This window comes from Camelus dromedarius, chromosome 2, assembly GCF_036321535.1.
Source record: "Camelus dromedarius isolate mCamDro1 chromosome 2, mCamDro1.pat, whole genome shotgun sequence".
NCBI lineage: Eukaryota > Metazoa > Chordata > Mammalia > Artiodactyla > Camelidae > Camelus > Camelus dromedarius.
This window is the reverse complement of record NC_087437.1, coordinates 6,436,805-6,457,730: the sequence shown is the minus strand read 5'-3', so window position 1 is coordinate 6,457,730 and position 20,926 is coordinate 6,436,805. Positions and strand designations below refer to the sequence as shown.

Below are 20,926 nucleotides of genomic sequence, written 5' to 3'. Positions count from 1 at the left end.
AGTAGCATATTAGAAGGAATAACATTACGTTCTTTAAGTGTTTTTGGTAGAATAGTATTTCAACTTCTATTGTTTCTATGTCTATTTTAAAATTAATATAATGTCTAGTTAATTGACTATATACAGTATAACATCTAATGTTCTTCAAATAAGCCAAGTTAAATGGCAAGCTGTATAGTTTTCCATATTAATCCATCTTAACTATCCATTTAAACAATAGTTGAAAACAGGCGATCTTTGGAAGACCTGTGAGTTAAAAATTAAATGAAAGTATAATATGTCAATTTGCCAGGTTCGTGAGGCCAACTCATTTATGAGGAAATAGAATCCAATGAAGAACCATCAGTTCAAGACAACTACCTAAATTTGAAATAAAAACATAGAAATAAAATATTGGCATGGTCCATAATACATCTAAGAAATGTGTCTTTTTATTTGGAATACAACATTGCAGCATTTCTGAATGAAATTACTCTATTCAGTCACCTATTAAACATTCATTTGTATTATGCTGTACATTACTTGAGGCTTCATCTGTAAGATAAAATTCCCAAAGTAATTTTTCTAACTGAATTCATAACTCTTTCATCACCCTCAGCCCTGAATATGCATGATTTCCCATTACTGTTTATAGTTAGGACTTCTGTCTTTATAGTATATGGGCACAAAAAGCTATGTTATATTTGCCACGGGAACCATCATTTTTAAGGCCCTTGTGCTTGTAAAATCTTTACCTTTATTATATTACCTTAATGTAGATTTTGGATTTTATAGAGGGTTGCATATCGAGGGAGCACAGTGTTGTACCAATGAGTGGCCTGGGTTGTTAATTCTGTGATGGTGTGGCTGGTTCTTTAAAGCAATAATTAGGGAGCCCATGATAGTGTCATAGGCAACCTCACCGGCTCCTCAGGTTGGCTACCTTGTACTTGCATTCGCTCATCACTCCCTATTTTTCATCTTTCCTTGTATTAGAATTACTTGCCACATCCTCTGTCATGGGACTTTGCACTGCCTCCCACTAGAGTAAGCAGAGTGTGTTTCCACATTGTGTTGATATTGGACTCACCATATGACTTGCTTTAGCAATAAGATGTGGGCAGAAGTGCTAGTGTGCCAGTCCTGAGCCAAAGCCTTAAGAGTTACTGACAGTTTCTCCTTGCTCTTCTTGGTCTTCTGTCACCTGCCGTGAGGAGAGTGAACATCCCCTGTGTAGCTGCTAGTCCCAGAATGAAGATGTGTGGAACAGGCCTGAAACAAGCCTGGAGCCCAGCCTAGCCCAGTTTGGCTAAACCAAGCCCAAGTGAGAGTATGTGAAGCACAACCAACCTGCAACCCCGGAGTGAGAAAAATCAATGCTTTTGTAAGTCACTGAGATGTTGGAGTTGTTTGTTATGCAGCATTGTTGCAACAATAGCTAATTAACACCTCTCCCATTGTTGATGGCTCTCCTGCATTTGTCTTCCTGTGTGTACGCTTGATGCTTTTGGCTGGCTGTTCACCTGGAGGGACTCAACTGGAGAATGCCCAGGACCATGTGAGACACTTTGGCTGGAAATTCCCAAGCTAATAGAGCGATGCATCCCTTTAGTGTTCATATTTCAGTTACTGTTTTTAAGGGACTTCTTTAAATAGGCATTCAGCCTAAAAAAACTGTCAGGTGATTTTTGGGGTTCAGCTATATTCTGTTGATGAGTTATGAGCCATCCATTCAAACTGTCAGGACTTCTGTGAACGACTGTCTTCCTCTTACCACATGGCTCTGGGGCATTAACATATTTGAGCAAGTATCTGGGCACTCTCATGAATTAGCAGGTGAACCTAACCAAGCTTCTTCATTCGAGTGGACCAAGTACTCATTGCTTATTTACACCAAGGCCCTGCTTGTGGTGAACAGACTCTAGGAGAGCTCCCAGTTACCCCCGCCTCCTGGTACATGCCCTGTGCAATACCCTTCCCTTAAGTGTGGAAGGGACCTGTGACCTGTTTCCAACAAACAATATATTGTCAAGGTGGCAGGGCGTCACCTCCACAATTATGTTACATAAGTTTGTGATGGCTATCTTGCTAGGAAACTCTCTCTTGCTGATTTTGATGAAGTAAGATGCTGTGGGGTGAGCTGTCCTTTGGAGAGGTCCACTTGACAAGAAAATGAGGCCCTCGGTCCTTCAACTGATAAGGAACTGAATCGCCCTTTAAAAAAAAAAATTAATGGAGGTACTGGGGATTGAACCTAGGATCTCCTGCATGCTAAGCATATGCTTGGCAAGGAACTGAATTCTACCAGCAATCAGGTAAGCCTGGAAACAGATTTTTCCCCAATCAAACCTTCAGGTGAGACACAGCCTCAGCCAACATTTTGACTGCAAATGCGTGAGCGATCTGGAAGCAGAGAACCTAGGTACACCACGCACAGACTCTGGACCTGCAGAAGCTGTGAGATTATAAATTTATGTTGTTCTAAGCAGCTACATTTGTGGTAATTTGTTACCCTGCAATAAGATGAGTAAAACACTGTTCAACCATGTAGCAAGTCGATGATTTCTATAACATTACACATATTTACTTTTATCCATTGCAGACATTTCTTGAATACCTGCCAGATGCTAAGCACTTAAAACACTGCGGATGTGGAGATGAATGAGACATACCTCTTGCCCGGGAGGCGCTCACTCTCTAGGCAAGGTCAGACATTCAACCAGCTGGTCCTCACACATGGGACAAACATCATTATCACAGGGATATGAATTCAATGGGATGAGCCAGGTTGCTTATTTAGGCTTTTCTTGGCACATTTTAAGTCTGCACCTGCAAAAAACAAACAAAAAAAAAAAGTAAGGGTCTCATATGGAATACAGATACCATAAAATCCTGTTGAAAGGTGTTTACTGTGGAACCAGCTGTATGTACCTGACCGAGAATAAGTAATCCAACGAAATAATTGCTATCACAGAGAACAAAAGCTTCAAAGAAACGGCTTTACATGGTCATGGTCATAACTTCAAAGTCCTTCCACAAAACTACTAAAAATCAACACGGATTATCTCCTTCCTGTAAGTTCTTTCTCCCATTGGCATAATGTTTTAAGATATGGTGCTTTCAAAGTAGCAAAGTTAAGATGTTACTTTTAGTGATGTGCCATTTAGGCATATGACTGGATATTTCATAAATGTTTGGACAGTACAACAAAATACTTTTGATATTTGATGTCTGAAGTCCAGAATTTGCTATTTTGTGCATGCAAACAATGAATCCCAATCATTACTGCTTTACCTAGGATAATTGTTCTTCCTACAGACTGCAGATGTATCTTTCTGATCAAGATTCCAAGATATAAAATAACATATAAAAATAATACCTAATTTTTAATTGAATGGTTACCATGTGCTAAATATCTTAGTTAATAATGGATTATCTCAATCAATGCTCACAACAACCTGATAAATTAGAAACTATTATTAACCTCAACTCACAGATGGAACTGACGCCACAGAGGTTAATTAGTTTAAATAACTTGGTTGAGATTACATCGTTACCGAGTAAGGGAAACTGGGTTTGAACTTGGGCAATTCTACTCCCCGTCCTATGCACTTAACATCATTCTATACTGCCTCCTAATGTCTCTGACTGCTCCAAGATTTTTAAGGGCAACTATGAACACGGGTGCTCTGGTGACAATAAAAAGCATAATGGCACAAAAATGGACCTTGTAGTCTCAAAGCATTCGATGTTCTTCCTATACCCATAAATGTTGATGCCATCCCTTCCAAGGGCAAGTGAACTTATCTATTTGTGTTTTTAAAATTGATCTAGACAGTCTTGCATGAGATTCTCCCCATAAAAACTTAGCTAACAGAATATAACACCTCACATACTATATCAGGTAGGGTATTAGGTATGTAGCTTAAAAAAAGAGGTTTTAAAAATTCAGTGGCTTAAATAAGGTAGATGTTTATTTCTCTCTAATGGAAAGGTGCAGGGGGCAGTCAAGGTTGGGCAGGCAGCTCTCTGTGAAGCAATTCAGAGACAGGAAGCTGCTGTCAAAGACAAAAAACAAATAAGGAAATAGACTTTATTCAGGCTGCTGCAATAAAGAGAATACCCAGATCTGAAGGTCAGAGTGTCTGGGCAGGTGGTTTTGTCACATACTTTTATGAGGAGGAGTAGACTAGTTATAGGTGGGATGATGATCTTCAGGATTATTTTGTAATCAGGGGACATTTCAGTAAACCAGGTGATGTGTCTCTGTGTTCAGCTCACTTCAAGGGGACATATGGGTTCTACTCTTATCTAATCATTCGTGAGACAAAGATCTGGAAGTTGAAGGGTTTGTGCTTGAGCTTGTCAATGGGTTTGGGCAAAAAGGAAAGGTCTGTGTTTGGCCTTGTCACAGGTAAACAAGGGATCATCTGCTAGTCTTACGAGAAAGTAAGTCTTATCTAAGTCATATGGGGAAGATAGTCTTTGTTGTAAGCTATTTTCCAGAACACAAAGTGGTGGGGGGATTTCTTTCTCTCTCGCTCTCTCTCTCTTTTCCTATTGAAGTATAGTTGATTTACAATGTTGTGTTAGTTTTTGGTGTACAGCATAGTGATTCAGTTATACATATACCTTCCTTTTCATATTCTTTTCCATCATAGGTTATTACAAGATATTGAATATATTTCCCTGTGCTATACAGAAGAAATCTATTTTTTTATCTATTTTGATACACAGTGGTTAACATTGCAAATCTCAAACTCCCAAATTTATCTTGTTGTAGGACCTTGTTGTTTATCTATTTTATATATAGTAGTTAGCATCTGATGATCTTAAAACTCCTAATTTATCTCTCTCCCCTTTCTCCTTTGGTAATCATAAGTTTGTGTTCTATGTCTGTGAGTCTCTTTCTGTTTCATAAATAAGTTCCTTTGTACCTTTTTATTTTTTTAAGATTCAACATATAAGTGATATCATATGATGTTTGTCTTTCTCTGTCTGACTTACTTCACTTAGTATGAAGTGTTGCTGCAAATCGTATTATTTTATTCTTTTTTATGGCTGGGTAGTATGTATGTATATATATGTGTATGTGTATGTATGTGTATATATGTGTGTGTGTGTATATATATATATGCCACAACTTCTTTATCCAATCACCTGTTGATGGACGTTTAGCTTGTTTCCATGCCTTGGCTATAGTAAACAGTGCTGCTACGAATACTGGGGTGCATGTACCTTTTTGAATTAGTTTTACCTGGATAAATGCCCAGGAGTGGGATTGCTGGATCATATGGTAACTCTTATTTTTAGCTTTTTAAGGAATCTCCATACTGTTTTCTATAGCGGCTAAACCAAATTACATTTGGAGGGATTTCTTAATAGTCTCTCTTATGCATGAGTACAGGCTCTGGTAAATTTTAATGCCACTGCAAAGCCTTCTTAAGGCCCAGGCCTGGAACTGGCACAGACCTCCTTCCCCCACGTTCCATTGTTTAAAACAGTGATAGGTCCTGCCCAGATTCAGGGGGAGAGGATTACACAAGAGCATGAATACTGGGGAGGCGTGGCTCATAGTGGGCCACTCAATAACCATCTCTCATAGGGTCTTAACCTTGAACTAGATGTCTAGAGTCGTGGTATCTACTGGTAGTAGATATCTACTAGCATATCTGAAGCAGTAGCTTATTGGGTGGGATCAATCCATGGGTATATACATTGTTAAGTGAGGAAAAGGGTCTATCAACATTGCAGATGCATGAGACTTGGGTTATGATTTTCCTCGTTTCTCAGAAACCCTCATTAACACTGTTTCTTGATCAACATTTATTTCAGCATTTCCCCGGGATTCTGTTGCTAGTCTAGCCAGAGCTACCAGTTAGTAAGTTTCTTTATTTTAATTCTTTTCCCTGATGAAATCTGGCCAGATGTATAAACATAACCTTACTGCTTCTTCAACAAAAAGGGCCAGCCTATAGAAAGTAAGGGAATCACCGTGTTAAGGGGAAGGTTTGTCTATTTGTGAACAAAGGTCTCCCATACATATCTTCCTCTGAAGGTAGCTAACCTTTGGAAATTTGATCTTCCTCTGCCTTGGTTTCCTTTTTCTGGACTCAACAGTATCAATTTCCATTGGGATCTTTGTGCAGCTAGGTTAGTAAAAGACCATAAATCTTTTTAACTAGGTGAACCATTTACCACTCTAATTAGCATTACTATTCAAAGGCTTTCATTTTGGGGAAACAAACACCAGCATTCCCTGTGTGCTAGGGTTACAGGAAGTATTAAATCATGATTAAGCAGAGGTGGAGGAAAGCCAGGCACAGGGCTTAGACATGGCCTGCCTTCTGATAGTGATCGGACATTTCCTGAGATATCACATTCCCAGGATATGAGGAAACATAAAATCCAAGCCCAGTACTGTGGGTTTGTAAAAAACAAAACAAAACACACAAAACTGCTATACATTATCTCTCTATGGCTTATACTAAAGTAAGTCTGCACAAAATACTATCGGTTCCCCCAAAGCAGAGTGGGTACTGACACAGGAGGGAAGGGGGTTGGGCAGAGCCATTAAAGGAATGACACAGCAATTGAAGATTGAACTCCTCCAAGGCCTTGAGGCCCAAGATGGTGGAAGATTCAACTTCCAGTGGACCTTGAGCTTCATTATATGCTCACTGTGATATATTAGGGTACTAACTGGCACCCCCACAGGCACCATGACAGTTTTGAGGTTGATCCTAAAAGGTGGGCCTTTTTAGTGGCCAAATTCCAAAGAATTCCTGCCCCTCCCCAAAGTAGTTGGAATAATCCTCCAGCTTGTTAGCACATGAAATTATGGAGCCCATGAAAACTAACCACCCCCCCACCCCTCAGGGCCAGTCTCCTGTTCCTAGAGGACCCCACGCTCTGAGACCACATCTCCAACTTTTGAGAAGGCCTGTATTCTGCCTACAGAATGTGCATCTTCTGCCCCTCTCCTGCCTTCACAGACGCCCTGTCTGTGGAGCCTGTGTTTAAACTAAACACCTCCACGCCTCCTGGCCTCTCTGGCCTCCTGAGACAGCCTACAGCCTCGATGGAGTGTGCACCTCTATGAATAAATCTACTTTTACTCTACCATGGCTCCCTCTTGAATTCTTTTCTGCGCAAAGACCCCCTCACTTGACGGGGCGGAAACGGGACTCAAGCAGGACTTAGGTGGCCGTCCTCTGGCCCTTATCTTCCTGTAACAGTACTTTCACAGAGGAAGTGACATATTGGCTGGGTCTTGAAGCATGAATAAAAGTCTACTCAAGTACAGAAAAATGTCAAACGGAAGGCCACTTACACACAACAAGAAAATGTACGTTCTTAGGCATGAGGGCCAGCCTTTCGGGAGGTCTCACCCTTTGGAAAGGTCGTGGTAAGTGAGAAGGTCTAAGTCCTGGGGGCAGAGGCCTGTCTTCAGCTGCCTCATGACCTAGACAAGGTGCGGAAGGGAGCGAGGGAAAGAAAAGGGGAGCGGGAAAGCCCTCCCGCGCATGCGCTCTGGCGGCAGCGGAGTAGGCCGCCGCTCCAGGCTCCGCCGCCGCTCCAGGCTCCGCCGCCGCTTCGCGCCTCGCTGGGCCCCACAGAGCCAGCCCGAGAGTGAGAGCGCCGCGCGCCTGCGCACCAGCGTCCCCGGCGCGCGAGCCGCAGGGTTATTAGAGGTGGAGCGTGGGGAGGGCGCGCGGCAGGAGGCGGCCGCCCTTACGGCGCGAGCGTGGTCACGTGGCCGCTGGTCACCGCCGCCTCCGCCCCCTCCCGTCCTGTTCTGTTTTTTGGTCGGTCCGGGCCGGCCGGCACCACAAGCGCCCGGCAGAGACTGAGGGAGAGAGAGAGGAGGGGAGGAGGAGGAGGAGGATTCAGAGAGTAGGAGCTGGGGATCCCTTCTGCGCCACAGGTAAAACGAGATAATGATGACGATGCTGATCGTAAAGCAGCCCCGGCCCCCTGAGCGCCTCCGCCTTCCTCCAGTGCAGCCCCCACATGCAGTCGCCCCCGCCCGGGTCTCCCCTCAGCCTCGCAGGTGGAGTCCAGCCTCCCCTCGCGCCGCCGCCTCACGGGCAGGCCTCAGGTGCCGCCGCCGCCGACAGGGACCCGCGCCCCGAACCCAACCCCCGGCCCGTGTGCGCTTCCGGACCGGCGTGGGGGCTGGGGGGCGGGAGCGAGGCTCCCAGGTGCCGGGCGGCCGGGCCGGGAGGCTGCGCCCCAGCCCGCCTGCACGCCCGCCGGCGGGGGTCTCCGCGAGGCCGGCCGCCGGGAGACGGCAGAGCGCGGTGGCGGGCCTGGTCCTCCACTTCCTACTTGGTGGATTTCCCTGTTCATTTCCGGAAGCCAGGCGGGCCCCGAATCCCCTACACTTTCTAAAATACAGCCTTTACTTGAGACAGAAGCCTCTCCCCTTTCAGGAGGGAAACGTGCCCTTGTTTGAGTACGACTTCCTGTGAGAACGTTCAAGTTGGGGCCTTTCAGGAGCTGAGGGAAACTTTGCAGAGGTTGAACGTGGATTTCCCTCCCCCACCCCTACTTTTCCTGGAAAAAGGAACACAAACCTCCAACACAGTTTTCCGATTCTGCAAGTGACCTACAGTTTGTTTAGTGTTTGCTGTTAAGTTGTTTTGGTTCCAGGAATATGATGTATGTTTAAAGTTCACATCCTTTAGGGTTTTTTGGTGGGTTTTTGTGTTGTTGTTTTCCTGAATAATGATTTTCTGGAAGGAGTTTCACTTGTCAACACCAAATTCTAAAGCCAGGAACTTTAGAATGCAGTTTGCACACCTTTGGGCCTAATTGTGCTGAGATTTCTAGACCTAGTCATTCTTTTGTATTCTTTGTACAACAAAATATAGTCCCTATGTATTACTATATAGTCTGTATATATTATTAGCGTGTAAAGCAATCCCTTGGAGCTCTTGTTTAAAAATTTTGAGTCAGTAGATCTGTGATGGCAGCTGTATTCTTTATTTCCTAGAAGCTCCTAAGTGCTGCTGGGCAAGGAACCACCCTTGAGTAGCAAGGATGTAGATAACTTGTGTGCTAAGAAATAAAATGATGTATCAATGAAGAAGTGCCTTTTAATAATTCGCGTAGGTGTAGAGGTGACTTGAGATAAGAGGCAAATGGCAGGGTGAGCTGAGAAAACTTGCATTAGGGGAATCCCTTATGCTGAGTAAGCCAAGCCCAGGGCCCAGGGGAGGAGATAGCAGAGCTGGAGGGACTCCTTCAACTAGGAAGAGTGCAGGTACCACGTGTGCATCACCTGACCTGTGAATTTTCCACGGGAGCTTGGTGTACTTCTAGCTGCGCGACTTGCTCAACAGTAATTAGTTGGATTTTATCAACATAAAGGCTATGAGTCATACTCTCTGGGTTGAAAGTTTTTTTGGTGAAAACATTGAGTGTGTGTGCTTTTTCCATCACCCAAATTAGGCCTCAGTTGAGTAGTGAATTCCTGAGTCGTGGAAGCAAACTTGTAAACAATTTCGTGCCTCCACCTGTTGACTTTTTTCTTAAATTAAAAAAATGTAAATTGAAAAGTTTAAAAGTATCACGTATAACTTAATATACTTTACGTACATAAAAATGATTGACTTTTAAAAAACAGTATGGGAGTATAATCTCAACTACTTTTAGCTGTAATTTTTATTCTCTGTTCTTGTCCTTACTTTACCACTGTTTTTTCATGTTAAATAATAAAATGACAATACTTTTTTTTTCTAGTTTTATTGAGACATAATTGATATACAGCTATACTATATAAGTTTAAGGTGTACAGCATAATGATTTGACTTACATACATCATGAAATGATAGTGCAGTAAGTTTAATGAACATCCAGCATCTCATAGATACAAAATTAAAGAATTAGAAAAAATGTTTTTCCTTGTGATGACAACTCTTAGGATTTACTCTCTTAACTTTCATATATAACATATAACAGTGTTAATTATGTTTATCATATAATTACATCCCTAGCACTTATTTAATTGAAAGTTTCTACCTTTCCTCTGCCTTCGTCCATTTCCCCCTCCACCATCCCCTGGCTCTGTTAACCACCAATTTAATCTCTTTTTCTATGAGTTTGTTTCTGAAGTATAATTGACCTGCAACACTGTTAGTTTCTATTACACAAGATAGTGATTCGATATCTGTATACATTTCAACATGATCACCACAGTAAATCTAGTTACGATATATCACCATACAAAAATACTATATAGTTGTTGACTGTATTCCCCATACTGTACATACTTGTGATTCTTTTTTTCTTTGCAACTGGCACTTTGAACCTCTTGATCTCCCCCACCTAATTGTTTCCTTCCCCCACCCCCTACCTTCTGTAAACTACTTGTTTGTTCTTTGCATCTGTGTTTTGTTATGTTAATTCATTTGTTTTTTAAATTCCACATATAAGTGAAATCATATAGTATTTGTCTTTCTCTGAATCTTTTCACCTAGCATAATATCCTCTAGGCTCATCTATTTTGTCGCAAATGGCAAGATCTCATTCTTTTTTTATGTCTGAGTAATATTTTATTGTATATATATATATACACCACATCTTTATTCATTCATCTATTGACGAGCATTTGGTTGCTTCCATATCTTGCCTATTGTCAGTAATGCTGCGGTGAATATAGAGGTGCATGTATCGTTTCTAGTTAGTGTTTTTGTTTTCTTCAAGCAAATACCCAGGAATGGAATTGCTGGATCTTAGGTAATTTTATTTTTAATTTTTTTGATGAATATACATACTGTTTTCCATAGTGACTGCACCAATTTGTATTCCCACCAGTAGTGCACAAGGGTTCCCTTTTTCCTATGTCCTTGCTAACAACTTGTTATTTGTTGTCTCTTTGCTAATAGCCATTCTAACAGGTGTGAAGTGAAAGCTCATTGTGCTTTTGATTCGCATTTCCATAGTGGTTGGTGATGTTGCACATCTTTTCATGTACCTGCTGGTGATCTGTATGTCTTCTTTAGAAAAATGTCTACTCAGAACCTCTGCCCATTTTTTAATCATTTTTTTGTTTTTGTTTTTATATGTATTATTTATATATTTTAGATATTATCCCCTTATCAGAAATATGATTTGGAAATATTTCCTCCCATTCAGTAGGTTGCCTTTTCATGTCATTGATAGTTTCTTTCACTATGCAGGTTTTTAGTTTGACGTTGTACCATTTGTTAATTTTTGTTTCTGTTTCCCTTGCCTAAGGAGATAATCCAAAAAAAAAAAAATTACTAAGACTGATTTCAAAGAGCTTACTGCCTATGTATTCTTTTAGAAGTTTTATGGTTTTAGGTCTTAAATTTAAATTTTTAATCCATTTTGAATTTATTTTTGTACATGATGTGAGAGAATAGTCCAGCTAGATTCTTTCACGTGTAGTTACTCACTTTTCCCAACATCAGTTATTGAAGAGGCTGTCTTTTCCTCACTATATATTTGTGCCTCCTTTGTTATAGAGGAATTGTCCATATAAGTGTGAGTTCATTTCTGGGCTATTTTGTTCCATTATTGTATGTGTCTATTTTGTAACAGTACCATTCTGTTTTGATTAATGTAGCTTTGCAGTGTAGTTTGAAATCAGAGTGCATGATACTTCCAGCTTTGTTCTTTCTCAAGATTGTTTTGACTTTTTGGGATCTTTTGTGTTTCCATGCAAATATTAAAATTATTTGTTCTAGTTCTGTGAAAAATGCCATTGGTATTTTGCTAGGGATTGCATAGAATCTGTAGATTGCTCTGGATAGTATGGTCGTTTTAACAGCATTATTTCTTCCAATCGATGTTTCCATCTGTTTGTGTTGTCTTTAGTTTCTCTCATCAGTGTCTTATATAGTTTTCTGAGTCCAGGTCTTTTACCTCCTTAGATTGATTCCTAGGTATTTTATTCTTTTTGATGTGATTATAGATGGGATTAAATTATTACTTAATTTTTCTTTCTGATAGTTTGTTGTTAGTGTGTAGAAATGCAACACATTTCTGTATATTAATTTTGTATCCTAAAACCTTGCTAAATTCATTGATGATTTCTAGTAGTTCTTTGGTAGCATTTTTTGTATTTTTTATGTATGGTATCCTGTCATCTGCAAACAGTGAGAGATTTATTTTTTCCTTTCCAACTTGGATTCCTTTTGTTTTTATTATCTGATTGCTGTGTCTAGAACTTTCAATACTATGTTGAATAAAATTTCCAATACTGCAGTGAATAAAAGTGTTGAGAGTAAGCATCCTTGTATTGTTCCTGATCCTAGAGAAAATGCTTTCAGCTTTTCACTGTGGAGTTTGATATTGGTTATGGGCTTGTCATATGTGGTCTTTGCTATATTGAGGTATGTTTCCTTTATACTCATTTTGTTGAGTTTTTTCTTTTAATCATAAATGGACGTTGAATTTTGTCAAAAGCTTTGCCAATGTCTGTTGAAATGATCATATGATCTTTATTCTTTAATTTGTTAATGTGATGTATCATGTTGATTGACTTGCAGATAATGAACCATCCTTCCATCTCTAGAATAAATCCCAATGATCATGGTGTATGATTCTTTTAACGTATTGTTGAATTTGGTTTGCTGATGTTTTGTTGAGGATTTTGCGTCTGTGTTCATCAGGGATGTTAGCCTGTAAATCCTTTTATTGTGATGCTTTTATCTAGTTTTGATATTAGGGTGATGCTGGCCTTGTGGAATGAGTTCGGAAGCATTCCTTCCTCTGCAATTTTTGGAATAGTTTGAGAAGGACAGATGTTAACTTGTCCCTAAACTTTTAGTAGAATTCACCTGGTCCTGGACTTCTGTTTGTTGGGAATTTTGTGATTACTGATTCAAGTTCATTACTGGTAATTAGTTTGTTATTTTCTATTTCTTTCTGGCTCACTCTTGGGTTCTTTGTATTTTGCAACTCTTTGTTAAAAAATTCTAACTTCTCATTCTGTTCATGCAGTCTTCTCCCAAGGTATTTGATCATTTTTATGATCATTACTTTGAACTCTTTATTGGGTCGATTACTTATCTTCATTTCACTTAGTTTTTCTGAAGTTTTATTTTCGTCCTTTATTTAGAACATATTCTACTGTCACCTTATTTTGCCTAATTTGCTATTTTTATTTCTATGTATCCGGTAGGTTGGTTACATTTCCTGAACTTGGAGAAGTGGCCCTTTGTAGGAGACATGCTTTGTGTCCCAGCAGTGCCCTCCCCTTTAGTCACCAGAGCTATATGCTTTGGGCTGGGTGGGTTCTTCTGTTCTGGTGGGCTGCCTTGGTGGTCTGATAGGCATGGCTGGCCTCTAGACTTGTTGGTGGGGCTGGTTCATGAGGTGGCTGGCTATGGGGTCCTGGGGGGGGGGTCCCAGGGCTAGTGCTAATTCCCTGGTGGGTGGAGCTGGGTTCTGGGGTGGATGTGGGTCCGGACGTCCTAGATCCTGAGTTGGCTTGCTGCTGGGTGGGGCTGGTTCCTAATACGGCTAGCTGTGGGGTCTGAGGTGCTCCAGAGCTGCTGTTCGCCCACTGGTGAGTGAGGCTACATTGCAGGATGGCTGCCTCGGGGGTCCAAGGTTTGTTGGAACTTGGGTCAGCCTGCAGATGGGTAGAGTTGGGCCCAGAGGCTCCTGGGACTAATGCTGGCCTGCTGGTGGATGGAGCCACGTCCCAGGTTCTCTGATTGCTGGGCCTTGAGGGTCCTGGAGCTGGTGTCTGCCCTCAGGTAGAGGTCGGGCCATTCCTGACATAGCTGGCTGTGGGGTTCTAGGTGTTCTGAAGCTGATGTTGGCTTGCTTATGTGTAGGGCTGGGGCCCCCCACCGATGGGTGAGTCCGGGTCCTGGGGCTTGTGCCATCCCACTTGTGGGTGGGTTCATGTATGATAGTACTTTTGAAGCACTTACTAAGTGCCAGATGCTGTTCGAAGCACTTTATGTCTCTTAACTCATTTAATCCTCACCACAACTTTGAAGGAACTGAAACAGAGGGTAAAAGTCACATGCCAGCCCAGAGCTGAGATTCTGGCGGGCTGCCTCTAGAGTACATGCTTTTAACAGTCTTCTCTTTACTGCCTTTTTAGAAGAAGGTAAATTAATGATTCTGTTTAAATCCTCTTCTTCTTATTGTTAAAAATTATGAGCTTGGCTTTCATTTTAAAATTCAAATTTGTAATTCTTTTTTTATTTTTTTTAAATTTTCCCTATTTTATCCCACTGCCTCAGTGCTTGTAATCTTTTCTGAAAAAGATAGGGATTTGCATTGCTTTATTTTGTTTGCTGGATTGGTCTCTAAGATTACATGTCACTGTTAAATGTGCACATAGTATGTTAGTATCTGTTTACTTTTGAACCTGCTAGTTTTCAGTCCTTTATTTCCTGCCTATGCCTGTCTCCACCTCCCCGCCCCCATGCGTGTGTGGTAGACTTATTCTGTGTTTATTATTCTAACATGTAGGATTTTGAGGGGGATTGACTGGGTCCCTGCCTTTTTACTTGGCCGGTAAGGACAATAAGAAACTAAGCATTGTTCATCATTATCATGTTTAACACTCAGAAGGTAAGAATGACAACTTTAGAATAAAGAATGGTATTTTGAGTTGAATAATTTGTGTTCCGTTAAAAAATGTCATATTTCCCCCACCCCCTTTCTGTCTCAGACCACTGAAAACTTTGTCCCATTCAGCACTAGACTGAGAAATGGTGCTTGTACCCCTGTTCTAAGACATTTCTCTTAACACAGACAGATCATTAGAATGGCAGTAATATACAGTGTGTGTACTAGAACTTCAGAAATGAGAGGTTGTCACTGGGGGCAGTTGTGGGAGAGGAAGGAGATGGGAGAGGGAGAGTGTTGAGGGAGAGGGCCTGTGGCTGATTCCAGTGGCATTAATTTTCTATTAACTGGGCTAATAGTGAGTTTGGGAAGGAAGTCAGTATAACAGCAAGTCTGTTATGTTTTCTCAAAGCTCATTCTCTGTTGTGATGTCTGTCATAATGCCATGCTGGCCAGGTACTTAGCCTCACAGTGCCTCACTTTTCTCATCTTTAAAATGAGGATAATAATAATAATAATAGATAAAATACCTCCCACAAAGTTGTTTTGAGGATTAAATGAGTATATGTGTGTGTATATGTATATATGTACACATAAACATAATATACCTATGTTATACCTATGGGGTACATATTATGTATGTACATGCTATATACATATGTGTAACACACATGTACAGATACAGTTGTTCCTTGGTACCAGCAGGGGATTGGTTCCAGGCCCCCAATGGGTAGCAAAATCTATTGATGTTCAAGTCCTTTATATAAAATGGCATAGTATTTGCATATAACACACATCTCCTCCTGTACACTTTAAATCATCTGTAGAGTACTGATAATACCTAATACAATGTAAGTCTTATGTGAATGATTGCCAGAGCCTGGCAAATTCAAGTTTTGCTTTTTTGGACTTTCTGCAATTTTATTTTTTCCCTGAATATTTTTGATTTGTGATTGATCACATCTGTGGACGCAGAACCCAAGAATATGGAGGGCCGACTATATATATATACATAAAGTACTTAGTCTCTGGCAGGTAGTTAATACTATCATGTATGTGTTGGATATTACGTTCTACTGTGGATAACCTACACTGTAGTTGGTCATCTCCATGTGATCAAGGCTGACTATATTTGAATGAACTTAACTGGAAACTACTCATTTATTTAGTATAAGGCTATACGAGCCAAGAAAACAGAAAGTTTGTGCTTTTTGGATGAAAAGACAGAATTGTATAATAATGCTCTTATCCTTTTGGAGAATTAAATCTGACTCAATATGGTTTGGCAGCTTAGATCTTTCAAAACAAGAAAGCAAGGCTGTAGAAATAAAAGAAAGATATCTTTGGTGGTGATGTGAAAGAATTAGTTTAAAATTTTCAGTCATAGTGTTATGAAATCCAGAACAAGATCACCTTTTTCTGAAGGCTTCTTTGACTATAGCTTGTACCTTCTTCACCTGACTCATTTGCTCCGTGAAATAGTCCATCTTTCTTTGCATCCTCTAAACCTGGTCTCTAGCCCCTTATCCGAAAACCATGGTGGCATATGTCTCAGAAGTGAAGTGTTTGTGGAATTTAGAAAATTAATATGGTGCATATGCTGTGTATCATGAAACCTCCTGTGGATAGGAGGATTCACCCCATAGTCATGCACAGCAATTTTCTCAGCGAAATTATACGTACTCACACTAAGCAGAATGAAAAAGACTATAAAAAGCCTCACACTAGTTAGGCCATGTTAGGGTGACACTTTAGAAAATAAATTTTAGTTTTTAGGGATTTTGGGATTTTTGGAGTTGGAGGTGAGGGATTCGGGTCGTGTGTGTGTGTGTTTTAAAATATTTATATTCATAATGCCTGTGCCTTGACTAGACATATAACTGTAGTACGGGGTATGTGTGTTAGCATTTTGTGTCTTTAGCATCTGGTATAGGCCTGGCATGCAGTAGGTGCTCATTAAATGTCCATTAGTTTGGATGAAAAACATCTAAACATAGTATCATACAGTCGTTGTTCTCATTGGCATCTGTGGCTGACTCAATGAGAAATTGGAGATTTATTATTTTTCTTATCTCAGTTGCCTGGGAAAGGTGGTTACTGGATTACTTTCTTGAAACAAAAGGGATATGAAATAGGCATTACGGATGATTGTAAATTTTCCGTAAATTTGTATTGACAAGAATGCTTATCTTGAGCTTTTTATGGGTCATGAAATCTACATTTAGAAGACTAATTTACTTTTTAAAATGGATTGGATTTAGTTGTATATGTTACTGATAACAAGCTAGTTGTGGTATAGCTCTGTAAAGAAAATGCTGCTTTGTGTGAATATCTTAGGTCAAATAATCACAAAATGATAATCTAGCTGGCTGTTAGGGAAAAAAATGTTTTTCCTTACTACAAAAAATATGCCTATTGTGGAAATTTTATAAAAATGATCAAAATAATTACCTTGACTATTGGATATTTTTAAAGTTCTCTTCAGGATCATCTTGCTTTGAGTGAGGCTGAAAATAGTCAGATTTGTAGTGCAACTGCTAGTTTAGAAAGCCAAGTAACAGATGCGGGTTACTGGGAATGTTTTATGTTTTAGTGTTACTAAACATTTTGTCCCTAAGTAAGATGAAAAGGTTGAAGCAAAAGTAATTAGGTCTCCACTTATGAATAGTGGATCTTCAGAATAATCAGATGATTGAGAAGTAAGCTCCCATGTCTGATACCACCTTCTGATGGAGTTGAGGTGATACAGCACTGCAGGAAGACGGAGCCCAGGCCACAGGCTCTGGCTGCAGAGACATGCATTCTGTGTGCTGATATGTAGGGGGGATCAGAGTCAACCCCTTGAGAGTTTCCCAGAATGCTGCCATTAGAGCTGTGCTAGCAGGTACCCTGCAGGAGTCCAGGAGGAGGTACTAACATTGCATTGTATCTCTTGCCATCTTGGGGTGAGATAGTGGGTTGATCGCCCTGGATCCGTGGTAGAGTTTGGAGGGTGAGGGCAAAAGTGCATTGATAGGAGGTGGGTAGATGGTACCACTATTTCTGGTTTTGGCCACTGTATTCATGGAACTATGCTTCTTTTTCTTCATGAAATCCAAGAGTCTTAATAGTACAAGTGCTCATTGATAGGTAGATGTGTATGGTGTGGGGAGGCTTGGGATAAATTGTCTCCCTTCTCCAGTCTCCATTTCTCTTAACTAATTTTGAGTTAATTTTAATTTTCTTAATCCTGTGCTGTGTGTGTATATAATAGATATACAGCGATAAACATGCATATGTGTAGATAAAACTATTTTTTAAGTCAAAGTGATTCATACTATTTTGTTCCTTGCATTTGTTTTTCACTTAATATTTTATGTTACTACTGTTGCTACTCTTCCACATACTTTTTGGTCACTCCATACCGTATCGTTGGATGAATGGACCATAAGTAGCCCTCCATTCTTGGACCCCTAGATTCCTCTCAGTCTTTATGACAAGCAGTGATAGCACTGGACACTGTTGCAGCTAACATCCCCTTGTGCCTATGCATTATTATTTATTTTTGAAGAGTTGTCGAATGGATTAATCGGGTCAAAAATACGCCCGTGTTTCACAGTTTTGATACACTTGGCCAAATTGTGCACCAGAAAGGTTGTATCACTCTATCCTTTAGTACAGCAAAGCTGTTTGAGGGGCCCTCTACCTACTGGGTATTATCATCTTCTCCTTTAATAGCTTTATTTGGGTGTATGTGACTCATCCCCCTTCTCCTGTCTTCTTACAGTTTTTAACACTGTATGTAGTTCAATCTTGCTCTTCCTTTATTTATCTTGCAGGCTTTTCTACTTTATGGTCATACAGCTATTAACATATCTTCAAGTATTTTCATAGTTTAAAATTTGGGGTTTGCAGTTACTGCAGAACACATTCAGTTGTATAGCATGAAGTAGAGGGTACAAAAATTTTTAAGCTTTTTGATTAGCTCGTTTTCTCAATACTACTTCCTTCTCCACAGATATGAGAAGCTTTATCATTTGGTCTTCTATTCAGCCCCACAGTATTTTATTTTTTGTTGTTGTGAATAGGATTTTCCTGTGTGTTTGTATGTGTGTGGGCATGTGTTTGTGTGTGTATTTTTTCTACCAGACGATTGCTGGTAAATAGAAGAGCAATTGATTTTTTTGTGTGTATTTTGTAACCAGTCACTTTCTCATTCTGTGCATTATAACAGCTTTCAGTTGATTCTCTTACATCTTCCGGGTAGATAAGCAAACCATCAGATGCCAGCCATTTTTGCAGAGAGATCAAACTGTGTGACATTAACATGTGTTGGCCTGTCTGCAGTATTAAGGATCATGGCTTTCTTTTTCTGGCCAGGTGGTGTAATTTTCTACTCCTTATGATGAGTTTTCTTTTCAAGCTACAGCCCTCCTGTGGTGCTTAGAGTTCTCCAGCCCAGATCCTGTGATTGTCAAAACGGGGTGTGATGGAGGCCACTGGGAGGGGATGAGCAGATCAGGGGGCAGCCAAGGCAGGATGGAACGGGAGAAGCAGGGGCAGGGAAGTGCCTGATAGGTCCGCTCTTCTTTCTCTGGCCCCCTTTCTATTTTTGATTGTTTTTCTGAACTTCTTTGATCTTGTCCTTTTAATGATTTTCTGGCTGCCTGTTTAGTCTCCAGGTATATACCTTGTTTTCTTTCTTTCATGCAGTAGCTTCCCTGCCTTCTTTCTACTTTGACCAGGAATCCAGATGCAGTAGTCTGGGAAGTAGTCCTGAGCTGTCCATCTAACTCCCTTCCTTATTGTCACTAAAACTACCTACACAATGCCCCGACAAGTGGCCGTCACACATCCCACCATGCAAAGGGTGTTGCAAGACAATTAAACTTGGGTTTCCTCAGAAACTAGAACCATCTCCCCCAAATGAGAGAGAGAGATACTTTATGAAGACAAATTGTGAGAGTATCGCACAGTTGTAACCAGGTGGTTGAGGACTGCAGAGGACATAGTGAGAGATGAGTGTTGCAGAGGGAGGAGAGGGTCTGAAGAGTCTGTTGTCAGATCTCCAACCTGATTTCTTCCCTGGGCTCTAGACCTGGGGATCCGATCGCCTACGGGGCTAACTCCACTTTTGCACAGGCCACAGAGAGCTCACATTCAGTATGTCTGCAGCTGAATTTACCATCTTCTCTTACAAAACCAATGCCCCTTCCAAGTTTGCTCTCTCACTGAGTGGTACTACCATCTCTCTAGTTGTTCTAGCCAGAAACCTGGCAGACACTTTTTACCTTTTCCCAAATCCTCACATAAAGGCATCAAGCCTGTGGATTCTCTCGTTGAATCCATTGCCTCTTTATCTGCACTGCTTCCACTCTGGTATGTCATCTCTTGATCTCTAGATCATCGTCTGTTGCCTGTGTTTCTGTAAGATTTTCTGACTGTTGTCCCTGTAGCCCAGTGATCTTTCTAAGCTCTAGTCTGAGTCTCTTATGCTGTGGCTTAAAACCGTTCAATACAGTTGTCCCTCAGTATCCCTAGGGGATTGGTTCTGAGACCTGCTGCAGATACTAAAATCTGCAGATGTGCAAGTCCCTTCTAGTCGGCACACAGTATCCACGGATTCAAGCAACCACGGATGGAACATGCAGAGAACCCGCTGATACAGCGGGCTGACAGTACTCTCCATTAGCTGTTTCTCAGTCTTGTGTCTCCTTCTGCCTCCCCTGTACTGTGTGATTTCACTGTAAAGTACTGGAATCTTTGAGTTTTGGGAACTGCTAATGATTTTGCTCACTTTAAACTTGAAATATTCTCTCTTGATCTTACTGACTCTTGTGAGATCTCAGCTTAAATGGTCCAGGAAGTTTCCTTAAACCACTCGGGCTGCTTTGTGTCCTTCCTATTTGGCCAGATAGCTGGTACTACTCCGTGACATTTATTATTTATTATAATTGTCTTTTTACCTAGTATCCTGTGTCCCACTTTTGACTGCTCTATGGGCTCCAAGGCCGTGTACATCATCTGTATTCATATTCCTGGTGCTGTGCCTCTTAAAAGCAGATGTCCCACAGCAAGTACTGTTCTAGGTGCTGAAAATACTGCAGTAGAGAAAGAGGCTGTTCCAGTTCTTAGCTGCCACTCCAAAACTTACTAGCTTCAATAGCAGTAATGATTCTATTATTTGTATAGGACTTGGTGGGGTAGTTTACTTCTGTTTCACTTGGTGTCAGCTCATTGGAGGTTACAGTTGCCACTTCTAAGGCAGCTCACTCTTACGGCTAGAAGTTGAGCTGTCTGCTGTTTGGGATCTAAACTAGGGCTGTTGATCAGAGCACCTACATGAGGCCTCCACGTGGCTTGGGTATGACTGGTGAGCTCGGAGAGTGAGTGTCCCAAGAAC

The 20,926-nt window shown here is 40.9% G+C and overlaps 1 protein-coding gene across 7 annotated transcripts in view; it reads left to right on the top strand.

Moving 5' to 3' along the window:
* The first annotated feature begins 7,367 nt into the window (after positions 1-7,367).
* The window catches only part of TBC1D5 (TBC1 domain family member 5), a 498,316-nt gene continuing 484,757 nt past the window's right edge, over positions 7,368-20,926 (top strand). For 6 of the 7 annotated variants that reach the window (XM_064490965.1, XM_031470042.2, XM_064490953.1 and 3 more), the window contains exon 1: positions 7,747-7,906. The gene's annotated coding sequence lies outside the window, so the exon portion shown is untranslated. Of the gene's footprint in view, positions 7,388-7,746; positions 7,907-20,926 lie in introns of those variants that run through there. The other variant, XM_064490964.1, reaches the window with a different exon arrangement.